This window comes from Coloeus monedula (genome assembly GCF_965178545.1).
Source record: "Coloeus monedula genome assembly, chromosome: 8".
NCBI classification, from domain to species: domain Eukaryota; kingdom Metazoa; phylum Chordata; class Aves; order Passeriformes; family Corvidae; genus Coloeus; species Coloeus monedula.
The window spans coordinates 18,570,191-18,590,758 of record NC_138788.1 but is presented as its reverse complement, the minus strand read 5'-3'; the positions used below and the strand labels follow the sequence as shown (position 1 = coordinate 18,590,758).

The following is a 20,568-nucleotide window of genomic DNA, read 5'->3' as shown; positions in this document are numbered from 1 at the left end:
TCAATGATCACTGGATTGCTTGTGGCAGGAGACCCAGGCTTTGTTCCTCTACTACAAAAGATCAAAGGCACTTCATAAATTTAGTTTAGGCCAGAGCCATGCTTACTGATCCAACCAGCACCTCAGTCAATGAAAGGCACTGCTGACCGTGAAGGTAACAGAACACACCCCAATCAATATGAAAAGCTTCTGTAAAGGCACCAGCTGTTTACCACTGCTCTTAACCTTTGTGCTGTAGAATTTAAATTAACCTTAAGGTACCATCAGGACAAAAATCACCTCGTATATGACACAAAGGGAAGCTGATTTTTGTAAAATTCTCTAATTTTTCTTTAGACCCAAAATACTCAGATATTAGCATAATCTCTGTGCCAGCACCTGAGTTTACTGCCTCTTCCAATGACAGTGACTTGCTAAGTTGCTGAGGGTAAAAAAAGGAGATGCAAGACTGCAGTAAAGAAGGGAACTTGTTGAAGCAGCAAAGAAAATTCAAACAGCACTCTCTCCATCTCAGTATATTCCTGCAATGCTTTTCCCTGCACCCTAAGTGCTAAAGACAAATGATTATCAAATCAGGCTATCCACAACTGATCTTCTGTTGTCCAGGAACAGAACTACAGAGCCAAAAGAAGCAACATGTCTTCCAGTAGACAAGCCTGGGCATTCATAGAAACTAAGCCCCAGCAGTTCTGTCCAATGTATTTGCTGTGTATGTCATTAATAAGCAAAAATCCAGCCCAAAGCACGAGGTTGAGGAGAAATCTGGATTCTAACTTGGCCAGCTGGCTGGAATTATTAACCAGTTACATTTGTAACTATGAAAGCTAATGAGAGAGTAATCATATTTCACAGTTCACAGCCGAAAGTCATTTCCTTTAGGAGTTAATAACAGTTTAAATTCCCCCTTCTTTTTGATTTGTCTCCCGTAAACCATGGCTGTACACAGAGTTTTGAAGGCCTTACTTACTTTAAATCTGTCTTCAAAGGACAACACTTTGGTACAGGTGTATTGAGAGGAAAAGTGCTTGAACCTCTCCAAGAGAAGAAGAGAAAAGCTGATCATCCTTCATTCCCTGGCTCCCACCACACAAACATTTCTTGTCAGAGCAAAGAAACAGCAACTGGATGACTAAGTAATGATAATGACTGCTGCTCAGTGCACTGCTGGGCTCTGATTAGATTCTTCTTGGCCTCTAACCAGATGTAAAAAAAACCCCAAAAAACAAAACAAGCAAACCAAGAAAAAAACCTCCCAAAAAAAAACCAACCCTCCCTCCAAAAAAAACCAAAACAACAACAACAAAACACCAAAAAAACCCCAAAACCCTAAGAAAACACATTGGCCATTTAGAAGACGCAGGACTGATCCTAATAGGATCTGTACAGTGTTCAATTAAGATGTTCCAGGGTCATTGTCTGTCCAGAAAGCCCAGATCCTTCACTTCAGTGACTTGGAACAAAGTAAACAAAGACATCGCCCATCAGGCCATGAGCTGCTCCCACGACCCTTTACATCAAAAGTTCCATAGCCCGAAAACCACAGCTAAACAGGCCATGGGGTACATCCACCTCTGGAAGCCTGGGGGTGTTGAAATATTCACATCCTAAACTAACTGCCCTGTGCCAAACAGGCAAGAGATATGAATGCATGAGCAGATTGGGAAGACATTAAGGAAAATGTTTGAAACACACTGTCCCTTCCAGAATCTCTGCCTCATCGACTCTCCATCTGTTCCCAAAAAATTCAACGGAAAAAATGAAAACTCCATTTTCCTGCTTTCTTTAAACTCACTCTCACTGTTACTGCTCTGCTTTCTGGCACAGTGCTGCATCACTTAAACCTCTTTTACAGTCTCAGATGAGCAGAGCCAGTGTGGAGGTGGTGTGACCAACCAGCTGGAACCAAAATTACATTCTGGGCAACACCTTCCTCTAGAAGACATTCTGCTCTGACCCAAGGGAAAGTTGTGAAAAGAAAACTTGTTACACCTTACAGCAGCCTGTCTGAATAACCTTCAGTATTCACCCAAAGCAACAAATTCCAGAACTGAGTAAGCCATCAGCTACTGACCAGCAGGCTCTGGGAAATCTGGCCATCAGTAAGAATATAAACTCTTTAGCAACTCTCCAACAGGTCTGTGTGTACATTAAGGGCACTGTTTCTCAGTTATTGAGCCTTGGACCTACTGTAGCATTTTCCTCACTTTGACTCCTTCACCTACGACAGCAAAAGACTCAGTCAATATACACCCACTGTGCTTTCACAGATTAACTTTGTTTCCTAGTGCACTGACGAGATATCTTCCTTCCCCTTCTGTGCCTTTGGTCCATCTTGACAGGCCTGGAACTGTTTTGTTTCCAGTGACAGATGTCTGCACTAAAAGTCTGAAGGAAATAGTTGATCTACAGTATGCATTGTCGAACAATACATTGATGCACTGATGTAGTATGCATTTTTCTCTCATATAAAAAAGGTAATGTAAAAAGGGCCATTTAGAGCTCCACCTAAACTGGAATAGGGATTAAGAGTAAATTGTTCTCCTCCAAATTCCTATATGGGCTATTCAGGCCCTGGTACTCAATGCTATGAATGCCCTGAAGAACAGATGTGCTATGCCTTGATGTCACATGACAGCCAGTAGGACTGACCAGGCATCAAGAATAAGGGAAGAAAGAAATGCAAATGTCATCACTTGACCAAGGACATAGGTCAGCCATAGCACAAGCATGAGGCACAGTGACTCCCAGGCATGTCTATGAGAATCAAGGCTTCTTGGAGACACTCTTTTTCCAGATCAATGCCTGACTGCATCTTTCTGCCTGGAAGAGAACCAAGAATCACATTCTCTTCCCTCTAAGGCAGTCAAACTGAGGAGAGGGAGCTTCTGTCCCTTTTGCAGCCAGAGTACAGGATCATATTCAGGCCGGGTGTAAAACAGCCCATTGTGCCAGTTCAACAGTGGGGTCAATGTGATTTTGCTTATAAGGCAGTAGTAGAAGAATGACATAAAATTTGGCTTGATATATCCCAAAAGTTTCTCCAGCTTCCTCTCCAACAGCTTGAACTTTAATTCCTTAGAGAGAACTAATTCATAAAAGACAGCACCATCAGGCTAACAACAGGCTCTGCATGTTCAGCATACAAGAGGCCGATGCAGCCTCACTGGAAGGGCTGTATATCCCCGAAGGAGATAGACATAGGCAACCCTTGAGAATCACAATGTCAGTATGGATGTGACTCTGGCATAGAGGCAAACATACGGTACAATGTTATACAGGAAAGGACTTGACATAATCATTTATGGAGCTGCAATTTGAGACCACTGTAGCAGAGAAAAGGGAAGGGGAAAGAGAGCATAGAATTTTCCCCTGATGCTTTAAGCCTTTTTAGAAACAAACAAAGATGTAGCCAAAAAGAATTGTATGTGGCATTTCTGTGAAGCCAGAAATTCAGTCTTTGGTAACTGCTGTTTTGACCTTTGCCTTCCTGATCATAAAGAGGCTCCCCAGAAGAGTCATCCTAAGGGGAAATTCCAAGATCCCACTACCTCCATCTGTTTCTAACCTAGAACAAGGCACAGAATATTTACTGGCACTAGCATCAAAATAAACAGAAAAGGATGTCACAAATACAGATAATAAACAGGGAGGATGGAACAAATGCAGATAGCAAACATTATGTCACAAACTCAGATAGGAACACATCTGATGGTGACAAAGGTGAAATTAATCCTCTCTGGGACTACTATGTTTTATCTAATGCATCCATGAATCACAAAAAAAGTGATTTGGAGCTTGACTGTCTTTCAAGAACTGGAGCTTTTGACTGGCTCACATACCAAAAAAGCCTCTGTAATATAGTGATACTCTTGCCACCGTATAGCTTTCTGCTGCACAACCCAGCTAGGCTGATGCTAGGATGAAAACTCCTTCACTGTAAGTGATAGAGATGGATGAGATTTTAGTGCCTCATGTCAGGATAAGGTCTTCCAGTGTGATTTTGGTGCCTCAGGTCAGGAGAAGGTCTCCCAGTGATGTGCTCCTTCCCCTCCCTCTCAGGCTACTCACGGTAGTCAGCTGGATGAACTCTTCAGGCCCAGCTTAGGACAGGATTTTCTGACGACGACTTGCACTCTGTCTTCTCTTCACATGCAACTGCTACATAACAGCTCATACCTACACAAGTCAAAGAGAAAGAAAATGCTTATTGGTGCTGTTAGTCCTGCTGTCCAACACATTTACAGAGAAGGCTGTACCAAAGCAGTAAGTCATTCACAGAAATAATGCTACTTTTAGATGAAACAATTACCTCTGCTTACCATGCAGGAAGCATAGCATAGTTAATACAAACATCACTCTGCTCAGATCCGCATCCTAGCATCCTCTGTGTGAGAACCAGTGTTTACCGTTGTCTCCAGGGAAGGCTGAAACCACATCCGTTTTCCTGCCTTTCTGTTAGAGATTCCCCCTCAAGCAGCAAGGAAAGCTGAATAGCACAAATATTCATGCCTCCTTACAACCTACAGTCTGTTTACCAATGTAAATTGCTGTTGATTTCATTTAGTATACTAGTTTGCAAAATGCAAAAAAAAGAAGTAAACACACATCTATGCTGCTATCCCTGGTGTGTGAATAGGCTCATCTGATACAGAGCCTGGGTTGGGAACTAGGAGTAACAACGGCCATGAAATGTAACTCCCCACTGCCAGGAATGAAAACCCTCAGAAGGAAGGGCAATATGTATGTATATTAAGAAACATACACATTAGGTTGTCTTCAGACAAATTCCTTAGTTAGGGTACACAGCTAGACAGACATAGAGGCAGAATTCACACAGAAAAAAATTAATGGTTTTTTGCATGCACTGATGGTTACTAAATGAAATTATTTAACTCCAGTCAAATATTAAGTCTAAATGGTAAGACCTGACATAGATTTGATAGATGGCTGTGCACCTTTATTGTTTCACTCAGTAACATTAACAGCAGTCTGCTGTAGCGAGATGCCTCTGCAGTTTGACTTACAAGGTAAGTATTGACAGCCCTCATCTTTAATCATGTCATTTATCGGGCTGAACTACTCAGTCACCCTGAGCTCCTGCTGTACTGAGTGGAGAGAGCAGCTCTTCCAGAGGGCAATGTAACCTTTCTCTATACTACGTTCTTCATACTTCTCTGTATTCAACAACTTTAAGAAGAAGTTGAGGAGACCAGCTAGCAAAGTTTGATGCCTATGCTGGTTAGGCATGTGTGTTTTATTCAAGCTTTGAGGGGAGTGAAGTCACATTTCTTTCAACAAGCAATGGAAGACCAGGACCTCCAAGGGCCTTGTACAACCAGCCTGTCAGCCAGTAAGCCTCACCAGTTAGATATTCTCATGGCAGTACACATGGGGCATAAACACGACATAGAGAAAGCAGAAGGTGAAGCTCAGAGATAAAAGCACTCATAAGGAGTATCAAGGACCTTGCACAGGAGCCATCTCAGACCATGCTTACAGAGCTCCAATAATATGATGTTTTTACAAGCCTCAAGACTATATTCAAGACCCATGAAGATCCCAAGCAATGAGCCTAGAAGAACCAGGACAGGTTTCAATAAAACTATAATAGTCCTAGGAAAACACAAGCTGAAACAAATTAGAGTTTTCTGTCCCGGATGGTCTAATAGCTTCTCCATCTCCAACAAGTAGAAAGGGATCAGTGAAAGCACACATATTTGAAAGGCGTATTGCTAGTACTGGAAAGAAAATTTCCTATAAAGATGTCCAGAGTATGCACCAAGAGAGAGTTAATATTCCAGTGGTAAGGTTTTCCTGCAACACAAGAAGCTGCCCTGCTGGCATTAACTGCAGTTTGTTTGCTTTCCCAACCTGCCTTGTCCTTGTGAGTTGGCAAAAGGCTGAAGCTGGCCAGAGTCCCAACTACCAAAAGCCACCCAAAGCAGAGAGCTGTTATCACAAGGACTAAAAGCAAGATTGAGACGGGGAGAAGAGAGTAAATGGCACAAAATGCAACCAACAGAAACTTCTCTGGTGCTGAGAATTGTTACAAGCAAGGCTCCAACCTGGCATGTAGCCAGGGAGCTCAGCAAGACAAGAGAATACAGAGGCAGGTCATAACAGGTCTGTGCCCCAGTCTAGAAGCGACACCAAAACTTTCCCCTTGGAAATATGCCCCACTTTAGCTCCTGGAGGACCAGAAGAAGCTATTTTTGCTGCAAAATCAATGCAGGACTCACAGAAAGATTCAGTTTAGACAAACTTTATACCCACTGCTGTTAGAGACAAACTTCACTTTCTGTCAACAGCAGCATAATTAGGGAGCTGAGAGTGTCAGAGAGAAAGGACACCACCAAGAAGTTTTCAGCATGTTTTAATTTTAATTATGTTAGTACTCAGCTGTGTTTTGGCTTTATCTGTTTTTAAGATTTTGATTTCCACCATAAAGGAAAATTCTGATGAAAGAATTTCTAATTATACAAAAGGTACTTGAATTCTGCCTGCACAAGAAGCCAGCAACCACCACCAATGGTAACTGAGCTCCTCAGTGAACTACAAAAAGCAACTTCCACATGGAAACTTTGAATGAATGTGGCAGGTGAGCAAATCAAGCAAATGGAGAAGAAAACAAAAAACCACCACAAAACCACACCAAACCAAAAATCTCACCACACTGCTGATAAGGAGGTTGCCCTGCAGAGTTTAGAGTTGTCATCCTTCTTTTTTTTTTTTCTCCCCTGTATTTTTTATAACTAAGTGTTTCCCTAACTCTAGGGACATCTTGAGTTTAGAGACAAATAAATTACTGTGGCTTAGAGCAAACTGCAGACTGTGTAGTTCTGATGCATGGAGCTACAGCCTTAGTCTGTCTTGGTACCCAAATCTGGTATAAGAGGCTTTTCAGAATGACATGGGAAGGGAAAGGCAGGAACACCACGGGGATGAGCCTAAAGTACAAAAGTAATAAGGTCCATCCAGAAATGGATGTTTCTGGAGGCTTTTTTATTCCATTCTAAGGACTGATACATTGGCTGACAATATTACGATGGTGCAGAATCAAGCTCTCTTGCTCCTCCCTTTTTCAGATCAACAGCCAGGCACACCTTAAAAGGATTGGACACAGGCCACACTCAAACCACATCTCTATGGAGAAAGGAATGCTGCCAAAAGCAAAAAGGAGAGGTGAGATATAGGAGAAAATTTCTTGTTGCAGACAGTGGCCAGGCATGATCCAGCAGGATAAGTCTATGAATACACTTAGGAGCCCTGGTAACGATACCCAGTCCCAACTAACCCACTGTAGACACAAACATCAGCACAGCATGCTGCTATTCTTGCAGTAATTTTCCACACTTCACAGCCTGAGCTCACACACAACCAAGCAGATAGAACAGCTTCCAGTACCCCCTTAGGCAGCAGTGGAAAACACTCTCCAAGTGATCTCACACCTGAACACAACAGGAGGGCAGCACATACACACAGCCTCCAGCTCAAGAACTGGAGGTGCCAAGCAAAAGAAACATAGGAGTTTCACATTGTTTTCAAGGTAAAAAGAGAAAGGGGCTGACCCTGCTTGACTTTATCATGTTGTTTGCACAGCGCCCTGTGCTTTGGGCACTGAGCTGCAAAATCAAAGCAAGTACAATGGCAATGAAAACATAATCAAACACATCAGTGTGGGACCAGCTTTGCAATGGAAAAGCAAAGAGTTGGAAACTAAGATCAACAAACAATACACAGATCTAAAGGCCATTTAGAAAACAACAAATTCAAGCAGCTCAGTAAGACTAGCAGGATAAAAATATTGTGTGTTGCCATTGTCCACATAAGACCAGGCATCCCCTTTTCAAGGAATTTAAATGGACAAGACACATGAAGGGGAAAAAGATGCATGGATGAGGAGTGATTTGACCCGATTGCACCAGAATCAGTGCCAGGAACAAACTGTGACTCCAGCTTTCCTAGCACAATGCTCGTTTCATGGTCTATACTGCCTCTAAGGCTGAAAATTGACACCCACCTTTTGAAAGTGTTTTCACTGAAAACTGCTTGTCACCATACCACCTGCTGGAGGTTACAACTCCCTACAGAGCTCGTAGCAGAGGTGTCCAAGTGAGCACTTCATAATCCACAGAAGGCTGAATCCACCAAGTTAAACTGAACAACCAGTGATGATAAATTAAGCTGATCTATTTCCTCAATGCTGATCACACAGTGCTCACATGCACCCTTCAGCTGGCAAAGCTGCAAGTCAAGCCAACCATCAGTACTGGTAAAGCAACAAGAAGCAGTGTGGAAGGGAAGACAAGGGTCGCTGTCTTCAACCTGAGCAACTGTTTGCTAAGTCGATGCTTGTCCTTGGTCTCAGATATAGCTATGCTCTTCCACTCTGGAAGTTGTAAGGCTTGTCATTCAGCTAAGAAGAAATATCAACAGATCTTTTGAAAATTTCTTACCTGAGCCACTCCATCATGAAAGTTCTAGCTCAATAAGTATCAAATACAACAAAAATGCCGTCCTCAGCTAAGTGCAGCAAAGATCAAATTCTGATAATATTTTTGCTAACTAAAATTAATAATAATCATAATCATCACCATTAAACTTACTGATAAACCATGTCTAATATCCTTGGGTTTTGGATAGTTTCTTAGATTTTATAAAACAAACTGCCTAATACACTATGAATATGGACTGCTTAGGGACAGATGGCCAGAGTTCAGGCTGTCCCTATGGACTAGAATGGCTCAAACAATATTGCTTTGGGCCAACAGAAACACTAAAGACAACAGTGATGCTGTTACTAATCTACATGCAAGGCCAAATCCTGCTAAAGCATGTCATTTTCAGTGAAGTCAACAAAAGAGGCAAAAATACATTCCAGGGTAGATCTTGATTTCTCAAGATTGGCTTAGATTTTCTCCAATATGAAAATGAACTCTTTTGCCTGACGGACCTTTCTTTTTAGTGAGCTTATGTAAACCAGTGGCTTTCTTCACCCACTGCTCAATAAACATGACCTATATAGTATGTGACTGCCAAATGCAAATTCCTTACATGGACTACTTGGGTTCAACTCTGTTGAGAAAACACTGTCAGCACATAATAGACTAGCTTGAGCTGGGCTGCCAAAATTCCTCTTTCAGGTTTGTTCAGTCCATGCCCAAAAGACTGCTTTTACCTGTCCAAATGAGACAGCAAAATCCATTTCACCCCTTGCCCAACACAGTGCAGGCAGCATACACCTCCATAGCACAGGCAGCAGGGCCAGCCTGGTGCAAAGCACCCCTGTTTGCTCAGGTGTGGCTCATTCTGCTTGGGCATATCAGCAGGCAGCATTCCAGCAGCACTTTGCAGAAGAAAAACTGCCCAGAAGCAGCTAATACATACAAACCATTAATGCAGGCTTCCCCCCAAAAAATATCCATTTAGGCATGCAGGAAGCTGGAGAGAATGATAAAATGGCAACTCTCAGTCTAACACAGAGTTTAAGGACACATCTGCACACAAAGGGAGAGAGAAGTGGGTATCTGCAGAACAGGCATCCCTGCTTCTCAATTCTTCTACATCCCCAGCTTGAAACCGAGGTGAGGAATAAACAGAAAACAAACATACAAAGGAACAATCACAGAGAACCAAGCTTGTAGATGAACACTGATCTGCTCTCAGATTTGAGCCTTAAGATGTAATTTCAGCAACACACATTTGCTTTGCTTACCCCTACAATTCACTTATTACCTCTTGAAAGGAAAAAAAAAAAAAAAAAAAAAAGGTGTCACCAACATGTAGATGGTGATCAGAAAGAACAAGACTACAGCGATGCCAGAGCTCAGGGCACATTCTCACTTTGTCACCGTTTTCCATTAGCTAATATTGTCAGCTCCAGAGAGGTGAGATATGACTTACCCCAGAGTAATACCATCCAGATACAGAGGTTACTCTCGACTGACCCCAACCTAAGTGAGATTAGAGTCAACCCCTCCCCTTCCCAACTCTTTCACCACCTCTATATTTAACTGCAGATTAACTCATTTCCTCTATCCACATGTAAGATTAAAGTGCACCAAGTGCTGTCAGCTCAAGCAGAGCCTCAATGCATCCCCATGTAAATCATCACTCAGTGCATGTTCTAAAGTATGTCAAGGAGGAGAATGAGTCACACCTTCATACTCACAAAACCACACACTTGCTTCTCCAGAAGTAAAACTGGCTGGCAGCCCAGGTCCCCAAAATAGTAAGAGATATCTCCAATTCTAATCTTTCCCTGTCTGTTACATAAATCTCAGAGACATAAGAAGTGCCACTATTTACCAATGTGTTTGAATGAAATGTGGGAAAGGGTCGAACAGTGACCTGGCCTACAGGCACTGCATTGATTACACTTCTCTAGGAGGAAACAATAGCCCTTCATTCCAGGGAGAGGGAAAAATAATGCAACAAAATCTCACCGAGATCTCACACTCACCATGTCTGGTTCAAAGAGGCTGAGAACTACAAAACTGACTAGAAAAATGAAACACCAGCAGGGAAGGGAGAGAGAAAGAGAATGCAGGGAAAGACTTCTCACCCTGCAATGCCACTCATGAAGGGCTTTGTACAAGGATGAAAATGCTTCCCTCAGACTGTAGCTCTCCACTCACTGTGAGGCAGACTCACCGGAAGGAGAGATGTGCTCTGCACGGCGAGGGGGCCAGCAGCCGTCACTCTGGGGCTGCAGGGATCCCACCCTTGTCTGGTCACAGCACTGCTGTGCTCTGACCCCTCAGGGCTACAGCCAGCACCCAACACTCCCGTGGAAAGCAGGTGCCTTTTGTATGTTTATCATTCCTCTGTGTCTCAAGATGCCACACCAGAAGACAGCATTTTATTTCTATCTGACGTCTCTGCAAACCACTTGGAGCCCTACGTTATAAGATCTTTATCACAGCTTGAAGCAAACATTAGGAAGTTGTAGATAAAGCTGGGACTTTAAATCCAGCCATGTAAGTTAACTCCATAGTGAATATAATTTTTCACAGCTAACAACTATGGTAATGAATTTTACCTCAATGAACACAGAAAGGGTGAAGCATGCAAAATTGAAAACAGGAGAAAGTTTCTTGCCTTAGATTTTATATCAGTAATCCTTTAAAGTAAAAGCACTTGTTTTCCACATCTTCCTAATCTCTCTTGGCCTAACACTTCAAGCAATGAGGTTCCCCTTAAATTCCAGTGGCTAAAAAAAGAGGCCTCCCTATTTTTGCCAAGAATAATAGAAAATCAATGTGGAGAGCAAGCAGGGAAACATGCAAAAAAGCCACTGGCATTTGCTTCAGCTGAACAGCTGGAATAACTTGTCAATTCCCCTTACTGTATCCTCCAACTGCACTGCCTGGCAAAGGGGGGCTACTAAAGGAAAGAAAATGCTTATGACAAGCTTATGACACATCTCAAAAGCAATCACTGTGTCTCCATTAATCAAGAAACTCTGGAACGACAAACAGATGGAAATGAAAAAAGAAACAGTGGAATGACAAAGAAGATTCAGCCATAGATTGCAGGAGCAATGGGGCATGTCAGGCAGATGTACCATTGCCAGAGCAGAATCTGTCTGATCTAACACAGGAACTGCATTGCCTGCAAATGAAATCACAACATGCTGGGCAAAGACAGACATAACTGTTACTATTTGGTGCTGCCATGTGTATAACAAAACAGAGATGAATATACACCAAAATATAGAGAACAAAGAGAAAAGTGGCTGAAATCTCCTATGGAAAGAAAGATCTGCCTTGCAGGGATCAATAACTACCATGGTGGTGGTGATTCTCTTTCAGCTCAGGCATTCCCAGAGGGCTAGAAATAGATTGTCATGATTTGCAAACATCTACCATTTATTTAAGAGTATACTTTGGGGTGAAGGTGTGTCAGTTCTGTTTTCTGGCAGTATGAGGTCACTATATAAAATTTATGGCAAACTTAGGACACATCTAAAAATCAATAGCAGGCTTCTAGTGATCTGAGAAGCTGAAATACTGAACAGATGGAAAGGAGAAAAGGAACAATGCACTGTACGGGGTCACTATCAGTTCACAGAAAAGCTACAAGACACACAGTCCACGAGCTGCATAATTGATGTGATAGGCCCCTCTGCTTTCTCTCTACCTTGGCTCCATGTTGCAATGAAACTGCAAGCATGTCTCATGACATTTCTTGCTTCTATCCCCGTCTGCCAGTGTGCTTACACACCACTGCCCCCGTGTTTGCACACATGCTTATTTTATTTTTCTGCTGAGACTTTAAAAATTGAGTTCTTTTTGTTGCTCTTGTAATTCAGAAATTAGACTCAGACCCTGAAAGCATGGTCTATTCTTGGCAAAATGAAGGGCAAAAGACTCTTGATCAGGTCTGTAGGAAAAGAATACTTCCTGTTCTAAAGAACAAATTAATGTTTCATATTTCTTTAAACCTCACATTGTTTTGATGTCTTTATACATAACAGAAGAAAACTGATTGTAACTGCTGTGGGCAAAATTCTCATCAGGTTCCCTTCCAGCTCTGCATTTTGTGCTTGAACAGTACAAGTGACCAAGTAGCTGGCAAAGTTACATCAGGTATGATTGTGACAATGCTAATAGTCAGGCATCCTTAAAATGGATGAAAACAACTCACAAAGAAACATCTGCTCAGACAGATGTTTCTAAGAGTCTAACCCTGATCAAACAGCAGCTCTCAGAGAGTCAGCATTTGGGCCAGAGCATGACAAGTCACAGCTACTTCACACTGCAGGGTACTGTTACAGGATGCTGAAGGGAGAACACAGGAGGCAATCTCAAGGCTGCTACTTCTGCTGGACAATGCACCACCCTGTCTAGGGTGGCAGGGTCTTACAAACATGATGAAAGACAATTCCTCCTTGTCTTAAGCACAAGAAGGGAATAATGGAAGGAGCAGCCTGAACCAGGTATGTGGAAACTGTGGAAGTCCAGGGACCACACCATTAGCTGGGCTGGGATTCATAATGATCTAAGCAAAAGCCACAGTAAGAATCAGGCAGACTCTTGAAGCAGAAGCCCAGAAAACCTGACTCGTTAGCCAATGTATAATTAAATACCAAGGAACCTTGTAAGATTAGACAATTGAATTAAATCAATCCTTAAGAGAAAAAGTGACAAACATACACTGAGGTTACAAAGAAGGATTAAAGGAATATATAGCTGAAAAAGATGGAAGCATAGAAGAAAAGCTGATTAATTTCAGGCTGCAAGTCAAGTAATGAATGAGTAATTGTGAAGCAAAATCGGGATGCATGGATTTATCCTACTCCATGCCAGAAGAAGGCACTAGGTGTAATAGATATTCTTTTATAAAAATAAATTTTAAAAGGTGGCATGAAAATCAGCCTGAAGAATTTATTACCACAGGGCAAGAAGGGAACACTGTAGTGAAATATCTTTACCGGCTTTCAAAAATGATTAGACAATTATATTAACATATATAATAGCTACAGCTGGCAGAGCTACATGCAGAGTTACAAGAATAATCAGCCCAAAGGCACCTCTCTCTTCCATTTGCAGCCCTGTACTTGTGCCTGCAGGCAAGGTCTGCTCTTTCTGAATCATCGCTGGAATTAAACAGGCTGTAAAATTCCAATTTGGCCCTTACATGGTTTTGTGTGTGATGGATGCTCAAACCATGGGTTTGGATTCTCAATAGCTTTGGGATGTGCCAATGCCAGTGAGCAAGGCTGCAGCTTTGTCTGGTAGAAGGACTGGTAATTCTACTCCTTTAGTGAGCTGGAAAGCTAATGAGCACAGCAGCAAGCAGCTTACTTTAGCTCAAGCATCCTTCCCCTAAAGCCTGCCCTAGCTGTGACTCAGCCTGCTCTTGTGAATGAAGATGAGCACCAAAAAACTTCATCTTTGGTCTTCATACTCAGACCTCCCTGAAGTCCACAAGATTTGACAGATTAATTTCTCATATAATGGCTTTAAAAGCCACCCTGTTTTCAACAAAGCCCCCATGCTAAAAAACAGCCCAGATTTTTAAAATCCACTCTTCCAATAACTGAAATAATTCCAAAACATCACTGCAAAAATACTGAATTCTTCACACACAGCTCTAGTCAAGTAACAACATTCAGTCTTTAACCAAAACTCTCCTGAGGAATTCTTGAAGCTTGAACTCATTCAGAATTGCCCTCAACAGAGCTGCTCTAAACCATATTCAATCTCCCAATTAGTTAAGAATGGGCACAGCACAAAGTGCCACCTCCCAGTTTGATACACCCTTGGGCCCTGCACATCTAGTATGCTGTTGTCAGCTGCTACAATGTGTGATGTTTTCATAAAGCCACACCTGATGGAAAAGAGACATTGCATGACACTCTCAGCTTTCATGTAAGACAAATAAAAAAACAACCCCCGAAATACAAAATTCATGGTGAAGAAAAAAAACTTGGGAGAACCAGGAAAGACCAGAACCAGAAGGCAAAGTAAAGTAGTTCTAATGTCTATTCTTATTTAATAAACAGAGATAGCTTAATTTGGGATGGGGGAACCCACATTCTGATTCAAGAACATCTGAAATGGCAATACCATGAACATAGAACATAGGACTTCACACTGTCCTCCAGCCATTCACTCTTGGGAAATACAGATCCTACTTTAGACAAAGGCCTACAATACAAAGGACAAAGGAGGGGAAAGTAAAAAAGCTGAAATACTGCAAAGCAGAATGATTTTCTAAATACTTGGTGATGTTTCTCAGGAGTCGCTGCCTTCCTCTGACCATCACATGAGTGCTCTAGGTGCTGGGACAAGGCGTTCAGTTGAGGATCACTCAGCAGGGTTCAGTCACTTCTGCCTGTGCACACAGAGTCAGAGCAGCAAACATGTCAGACTGCTGCTGCATCCTGCCGGGTGTTTGGCACAGCTGGAAAAAGCTCAACCTGAACAAAATCAGAGGTTCTCTTCAGCCTCTCATCACCGAGACTGTGGTGTCCAGCATAATTTCAACAGCTCAAGAGGAGGAAGAGTTGAATCCTCACACTTGCTTTCCCATCTGTCTTTCATGAACATACTTGATTGGAAATTTTGTCCTCCCCTGATGCAGGAGGATGTGCCTCGGTCAGCCAGAGAAACATGAGAATGGGGTGCTGAGCTCAGCAAAAAGTGGCATAAGTGTCAAAGCAGTAGTTCTCCTTGGTCCAGCTCCTTCACAGTTTATTCTGCAGCAGGTATGAAACAGAATTCGATCCTGCCTCGCAGGAGGGTTTCCTTCCCTGTGAGGTCAGGGCATACTAACCCATAGCAGGTCAAATGTGGACTGAATGCAGAAGGTGCAGCCATGCCAACTCTTGTGCTTTGACTGTGATTCCCACAATAGCTGGGTTTTTCTGCAAAATCTGCATCTCATGCAGTAACCAGGAATCTTAGGTTTCAACTAAACAAAAATCCAATGTTCTGGGAATGCCTACTCTGCACAGTGCAGGGTTATACAAAGACTCGTGAGCAAGCTCTGAGCTAGCTAACTGGCTATGGCAGCACCATGCTCCTGGGCACAAGGAAGGCTGCTGTCAGTCCCAGTTGAGATCAATTAAGTGTTTCATGTGGGTATTTCCTGCATAAATCTACACATGGTCTAGGCAGTGTTTGCTTCTTACACTCATACAGGCTGACTTCCCCTTAAAGGCCCTTTCTATTGCATGTGAATGCCCAGGCTGGACATCATGCCTCAGAGCCAATGACTACCTGCTTTTTCTGCAAAAGTGAGCACTGTGCTTCCACTGCAGAAGGGCTGCAATGGCTCCATCCTCTTGCAGAGTAGGTATAGCCATCCACCATAAAGGGCTAATAATTGATTTTTCTTTTTAATTAGTGGACCATATAAATATTTAAGAACCTCAGGCTTCTTTGTGCCTACAGAAAATAAGTTTGAAAAACATTATCAAAAACTCAGAAGAAATAAAAAACCCAAAATGGCACAGAAAGATCCCGGTACTATTTAAAAATCCACACACCTAATAACAGATTACACACGACAACCTTGCTATTGCATTAAAAGTCCTTCTATTCATTGGGTTTCTATCAAAATGCAGAGAGACATATATTTCATAGCTAAATATCACATAAAACGTGGGATATAATGGTAACAGTTAAGAACAGAGCACATCTGCTCAGGTTGTACAGAACATCCCTTAGAATTTCTCTGTCTACATGAACATCAATGCTTCCTTGTCCTGCACTGGCATGTTGGCCCCTTACATTTTACATGGTCAAAGGGTACAACAACAGCACGACCTATGTATCTTGGTACCTACTCCAAAAGTTAGTTGCCAAAATAGATGCTATCCTTGAATCTGAATAAGTGGCCTTTTCTTGTCTTTCCCATGAGATAACAGTAAAGTTCATATCCGTGAACAAGCTAAGCTTTGATTACTCTCCTCTTGTTTACAGCTTTACATAAAATGCAAGGCCATCAAGTCAAGTTGTTTTTCAAATTCTGTTATCATACTAAACTTTCAGAATTAATCCTATAAACTAGATTCTCTGGGCTTTCAGAGGTTCCCTAATATGGTCATTAAATATCTAAGAGATGAGGACACCTCACAAAAACTCAAATGAACTATAAACTCTTCAGACTTACCATGAAAAAAAAACAGAGACAAAAGATATGGCAGATTAGAAACTGGTGCCAAGACACAACTAAGGCACATGCTTGATGAGAGCAGCAAAGACGTCCAGGATAGCACAGACAGAGCTGTCAAATATGGTTGCAGAATTTTGAAATGGAAAAGGGATACTATTTGGAAGAGTGACTAAGACAAGATTATCCAATACTCAGGTGATATTTAAAATGGTCCTGAGGTGACATTACTCCATTTTTTCACATTTAAAAATCAGAAAAGTATTAAAACCTGAGAAAAGTACACGAGTAACTTATTTGGCATTACATATCCAGATCAAACTCAACTTGTTTCTTATTCAGTGCTGCATAAGATTCTAGCTACTCTTACTGATGTCTCTGCAAATATTTATACATTTAATACAAGTCAAAACTTCAGCCTCAGATAGTGTTGCCATTTATGAGACTACATCGTGGTTAGATGAATTTTCTATTAACCTTGTGACAGATTTTACACAGAGCCTCTTCCCCTTCAGACCCAGGAACTGAAATTTAACCTGGACTTCATGGAACTTCACTGGAGAGATCAAATCAGTTCTGTGGAGAATCAAGTGTCCCTTCACCTATCCATCATCTACCACACCTGCTCTTTTTTAACACTGGCTTAGGATTTAGCAGACACTCCCCATGTAAGCAGCTCACCTACCCTAGCAAAGGGGCTGCTAAGTAGAGCTTGGATGTGCATTCAGAAGCAGAGAATGCTTTGGCTCAAGCAGACAATTTCCTCTGGATGGTAAGGGCTGAAAAGACCTTTGGAACCTGACTTCACAGTAAAAGTGATCCATGTTTCAGAAGACCAGTAACTCATCTGCTTTGTATTTGGCTGTAATAAGAGAAATTTTTTTTTCTATCCACCCATTCAGATAACAAAGGACTTGGCTTGATTAGAGCACAGCTCAACTATCTTTAACAATGCTGGGCCAAAACATTTTCAACAAGTTGTTCAAACTTTATTACTTTTGTCCTGAAAAGAGCAAGGTACTCACTTGTCTTGGGGGTTACTCACTGAACAGATGTTCAAACACTAACAAAGACACGCAGTGTCCAATTGCTAATCCAGGATCTTGGGAACTTCCACTGCACTGTACTCCCGTTCTCAGCAAGCATAAGCCAGCACTTTCATCACATTTCCCAGTAATTAGAGTAAACAGAACTGCTCCCATCATGACAGGAATGGAATGAATTAGGAAGATATCCCAATTCCAAAGATCAGTATCAAGAGGCACAAAGTATTCCAGGCTCAGTTGTTTGTTTCTTGACAGCTAAAATCTGTGAGGCCTGTTTGAAGTGAAGGTGACTGTGATGAACTGTTACGCTGTCATTTGAAATGTGTGCTCATTGCAATGTACTTCTGAAACAAGCTCAAAGTTTAAAAGAAGAACTATTTCCTTCTAGATTCCCCATAGCTCACATACATTACAGAGTTCCAGCTGTATTACATGTCAAAAGAAGCTGAATGAATTTTCACAGTAATTAAAAATGTTATCTTCATTTCCCACCTTTTATTGAACCAGACACTTCTAGTGTTTTTTTGAAGTGGGGGTCAAACAGAATAGTCTTAGGAGGCTCTGTAACAGTTAGAAGTTGCTTAGACCATCCACACACATGCATGCCATGGAGGTAACTACCTGAACACTCTGTCTGTTGAGCCTTAGCTTCACCCCAAAGTCACCTCCCCACTGGAAGAATTTCTTAACCAGGCTCACAGATTTCCACAGCCCCTTGAGCTAGCAATTATCACACCTCTTTGTCTTGTTGATGATGTAGTGACAATAAATCTTTTGTGTGCAGGAGATGAACACGGCATGCTCTATGGTAAAGCATCCACTGATTTCAAGGCATTTTTATGTATGTGAATCCTTGAGCCCCATTTCAAAAGCAATAAAGCAGCAGCCAGGGATAAGACCAAGGCCCTTGAAAAAGGGGGGAGCTGATGAAATGAAAGTTGATCTGCTGAGGAACTGGTATGAAATATGATCCATTACTAACTTTACCAAGGTTGTGTCAGTGCAGTTATATCCACGCACTGGGATCCTGCTCTTTCTTTTTAGAGATTGAGGAAGGTGGAGTGATTTGTGTCCAGAAGGTGCAGTTTTTCCATAACTTACATTCACAGAATGCACACATTTCTGTCACAGTGTACCCATTAAATGTTCTTCTCATGACCTAACATTGTACAAATTAATCCTCTCTTGTTTTGCTAGCAGAAAATCATAATGTAGCAAGAAGGAAAGAGGAATGCTGCATGTACTTTGTGAAGAGGAAGGTGACTTAACATATTTTAATGCAGTTTAGATTACATATCTCAGAGTGAGTTATCTCAGTTGTACAGAATGAGATCTTCCATAGAAAACTGACTGATTCACTGAGGTCTCTGGTACACGCATTTCCTGGAAGGAGACAAAATTCTACGATGCAAACAACTTCTACTCTGGTAACTTTGGTGAACCAAATTTGGATGTACTCTGGCCTGTTTTATTCTCCTCATCACCTGCATAATTCATGGAAAAGCATTCAGGAAGCCTAACCCCAGACAAGCAAAGGACAATTATAATTTAGAGCTTTCAGAAGTCAAAAGTACATACACAGATGATTCAACAGATTTTATACTGGTAATTAAAATAGTATCTGCAGTTAATTACAAGTTGGAAGTTTCAACAGCACTCCGTGTTCCACAAAACACCACAGGAGCTCTTCTGAAACAGGAGCCTAAGCTCAATTTCATCTTCTACCAAAGCTTATCATCCCACTGTGTCACATAGAGAACTGCCCTAGGAGTTTGATCCAGAGGTAGGTCTGTCACCACCACAGGCTGCAATAGGCATCTCCTTGGGAGTTCACAGCTTTTCCACTCTCCATTTGCCATTCAGAACTCTGTGCTTTCCTAGCCCCAGGGTTCCTCCTTAGCTCAGACTGAGTAGGATGTATTTCACATCTTTGCTGAAGTAAATCACACAAATGCTTTGCATATTTGGCAAGCAATATCCTTCCCCAGCCTCTTCTATAACTGGTGCCATAGATGCCAAGTCATGCTGTTTCACTAACTCAGCTGCTGAAAATTAGAACAGCACTTTCCATAAAGCCCACATTGCTCCAAGACCTTAGTTGGAGGGGTTGGACATTGTGTCTTTTATTCTGAGAGGGTGACCTAAAGTTAATTGCCTCACCGTGAGGCCCTTTTGATGGCATCAGCAGCCCTGAAGCAGTATTTTGTGACACACTCCACTCCAAGTGTAAACCATTGCTCACTCTTGGCTCCTGCACACAGAAAAACAGCCATGTTGCAGCATCTTGCAGCAAGTTGCCTTCTACCAGCATTCTTCGGGATGCAGAAGGCAAAAGTCAGGACAATGCTGTGATTTACCAATGACCATACACTATACTACATCTTGTAACACACATGGCAATTGCCCAGAGCTGCAGAGAGGCAGCGTCTGATTAGGAATTGTTCCTGACAGGTGAAAACACTGTTGGCAATTAGTAGGGATTGCCATGCAAATTGCCAGCGGCAGGCAGCCTATTACCAGATATAGACCTGTGAGGAGAAGCACTGTGAAAACAGACTGAGTGCACTGTCACCTTCAGGGCTGGCTGCCAGTTCCAAATGTCAGGACTGTGCTACTGCAGGTCTCAGAATCCTGTCCACTGTAGGAGCCACTTGACATCTTAACAGGCTTGCCAAAACAAGGAGCATTAGCTATTCAAACCCCTGTCTCTCTCTTGCATCAACAAGTCTCTTGTATTTTAAACACTAACAGCACTTAGTGACGATGCAGAAGGGTGATCAGCACTCAGGAAAGCAGCCTTGCTTCTGTCAATGCCAGCATGATAAGTAAGGTGAAGAGGAAACAGAATGAAAATATTTAAGCCTTATTTAGTCTCAGCAAAACCTCGGGTAGCTCAACC

General features: G+C 42.0%; 1 protein-coding gene across 3 annotated transcripts in view; it reads right to left on the bottom strand.

Annotated features, from left to right (window-relative positions):
• Window positions 1-20,568, bottom strand: part of SORBS1 (sorbin and SH3 domain containing 1) — a 164,435-nt gene that overhangs the window by 79,419 nt on the left and 64,448 nt on the right. For all 3 annotated transcript variants that reach the window (XM_082285972.1, XM_082285977.1, XM_082285980.1), the window contains exon 3: window positions 4,069-4,176. The gene's annotated coding sequence lies outside the window, so the exon portion shown is untranslated. The remainder of the gene's footprint in view (window positions 1-4,068; window positions 4,177-20,568) is intronic.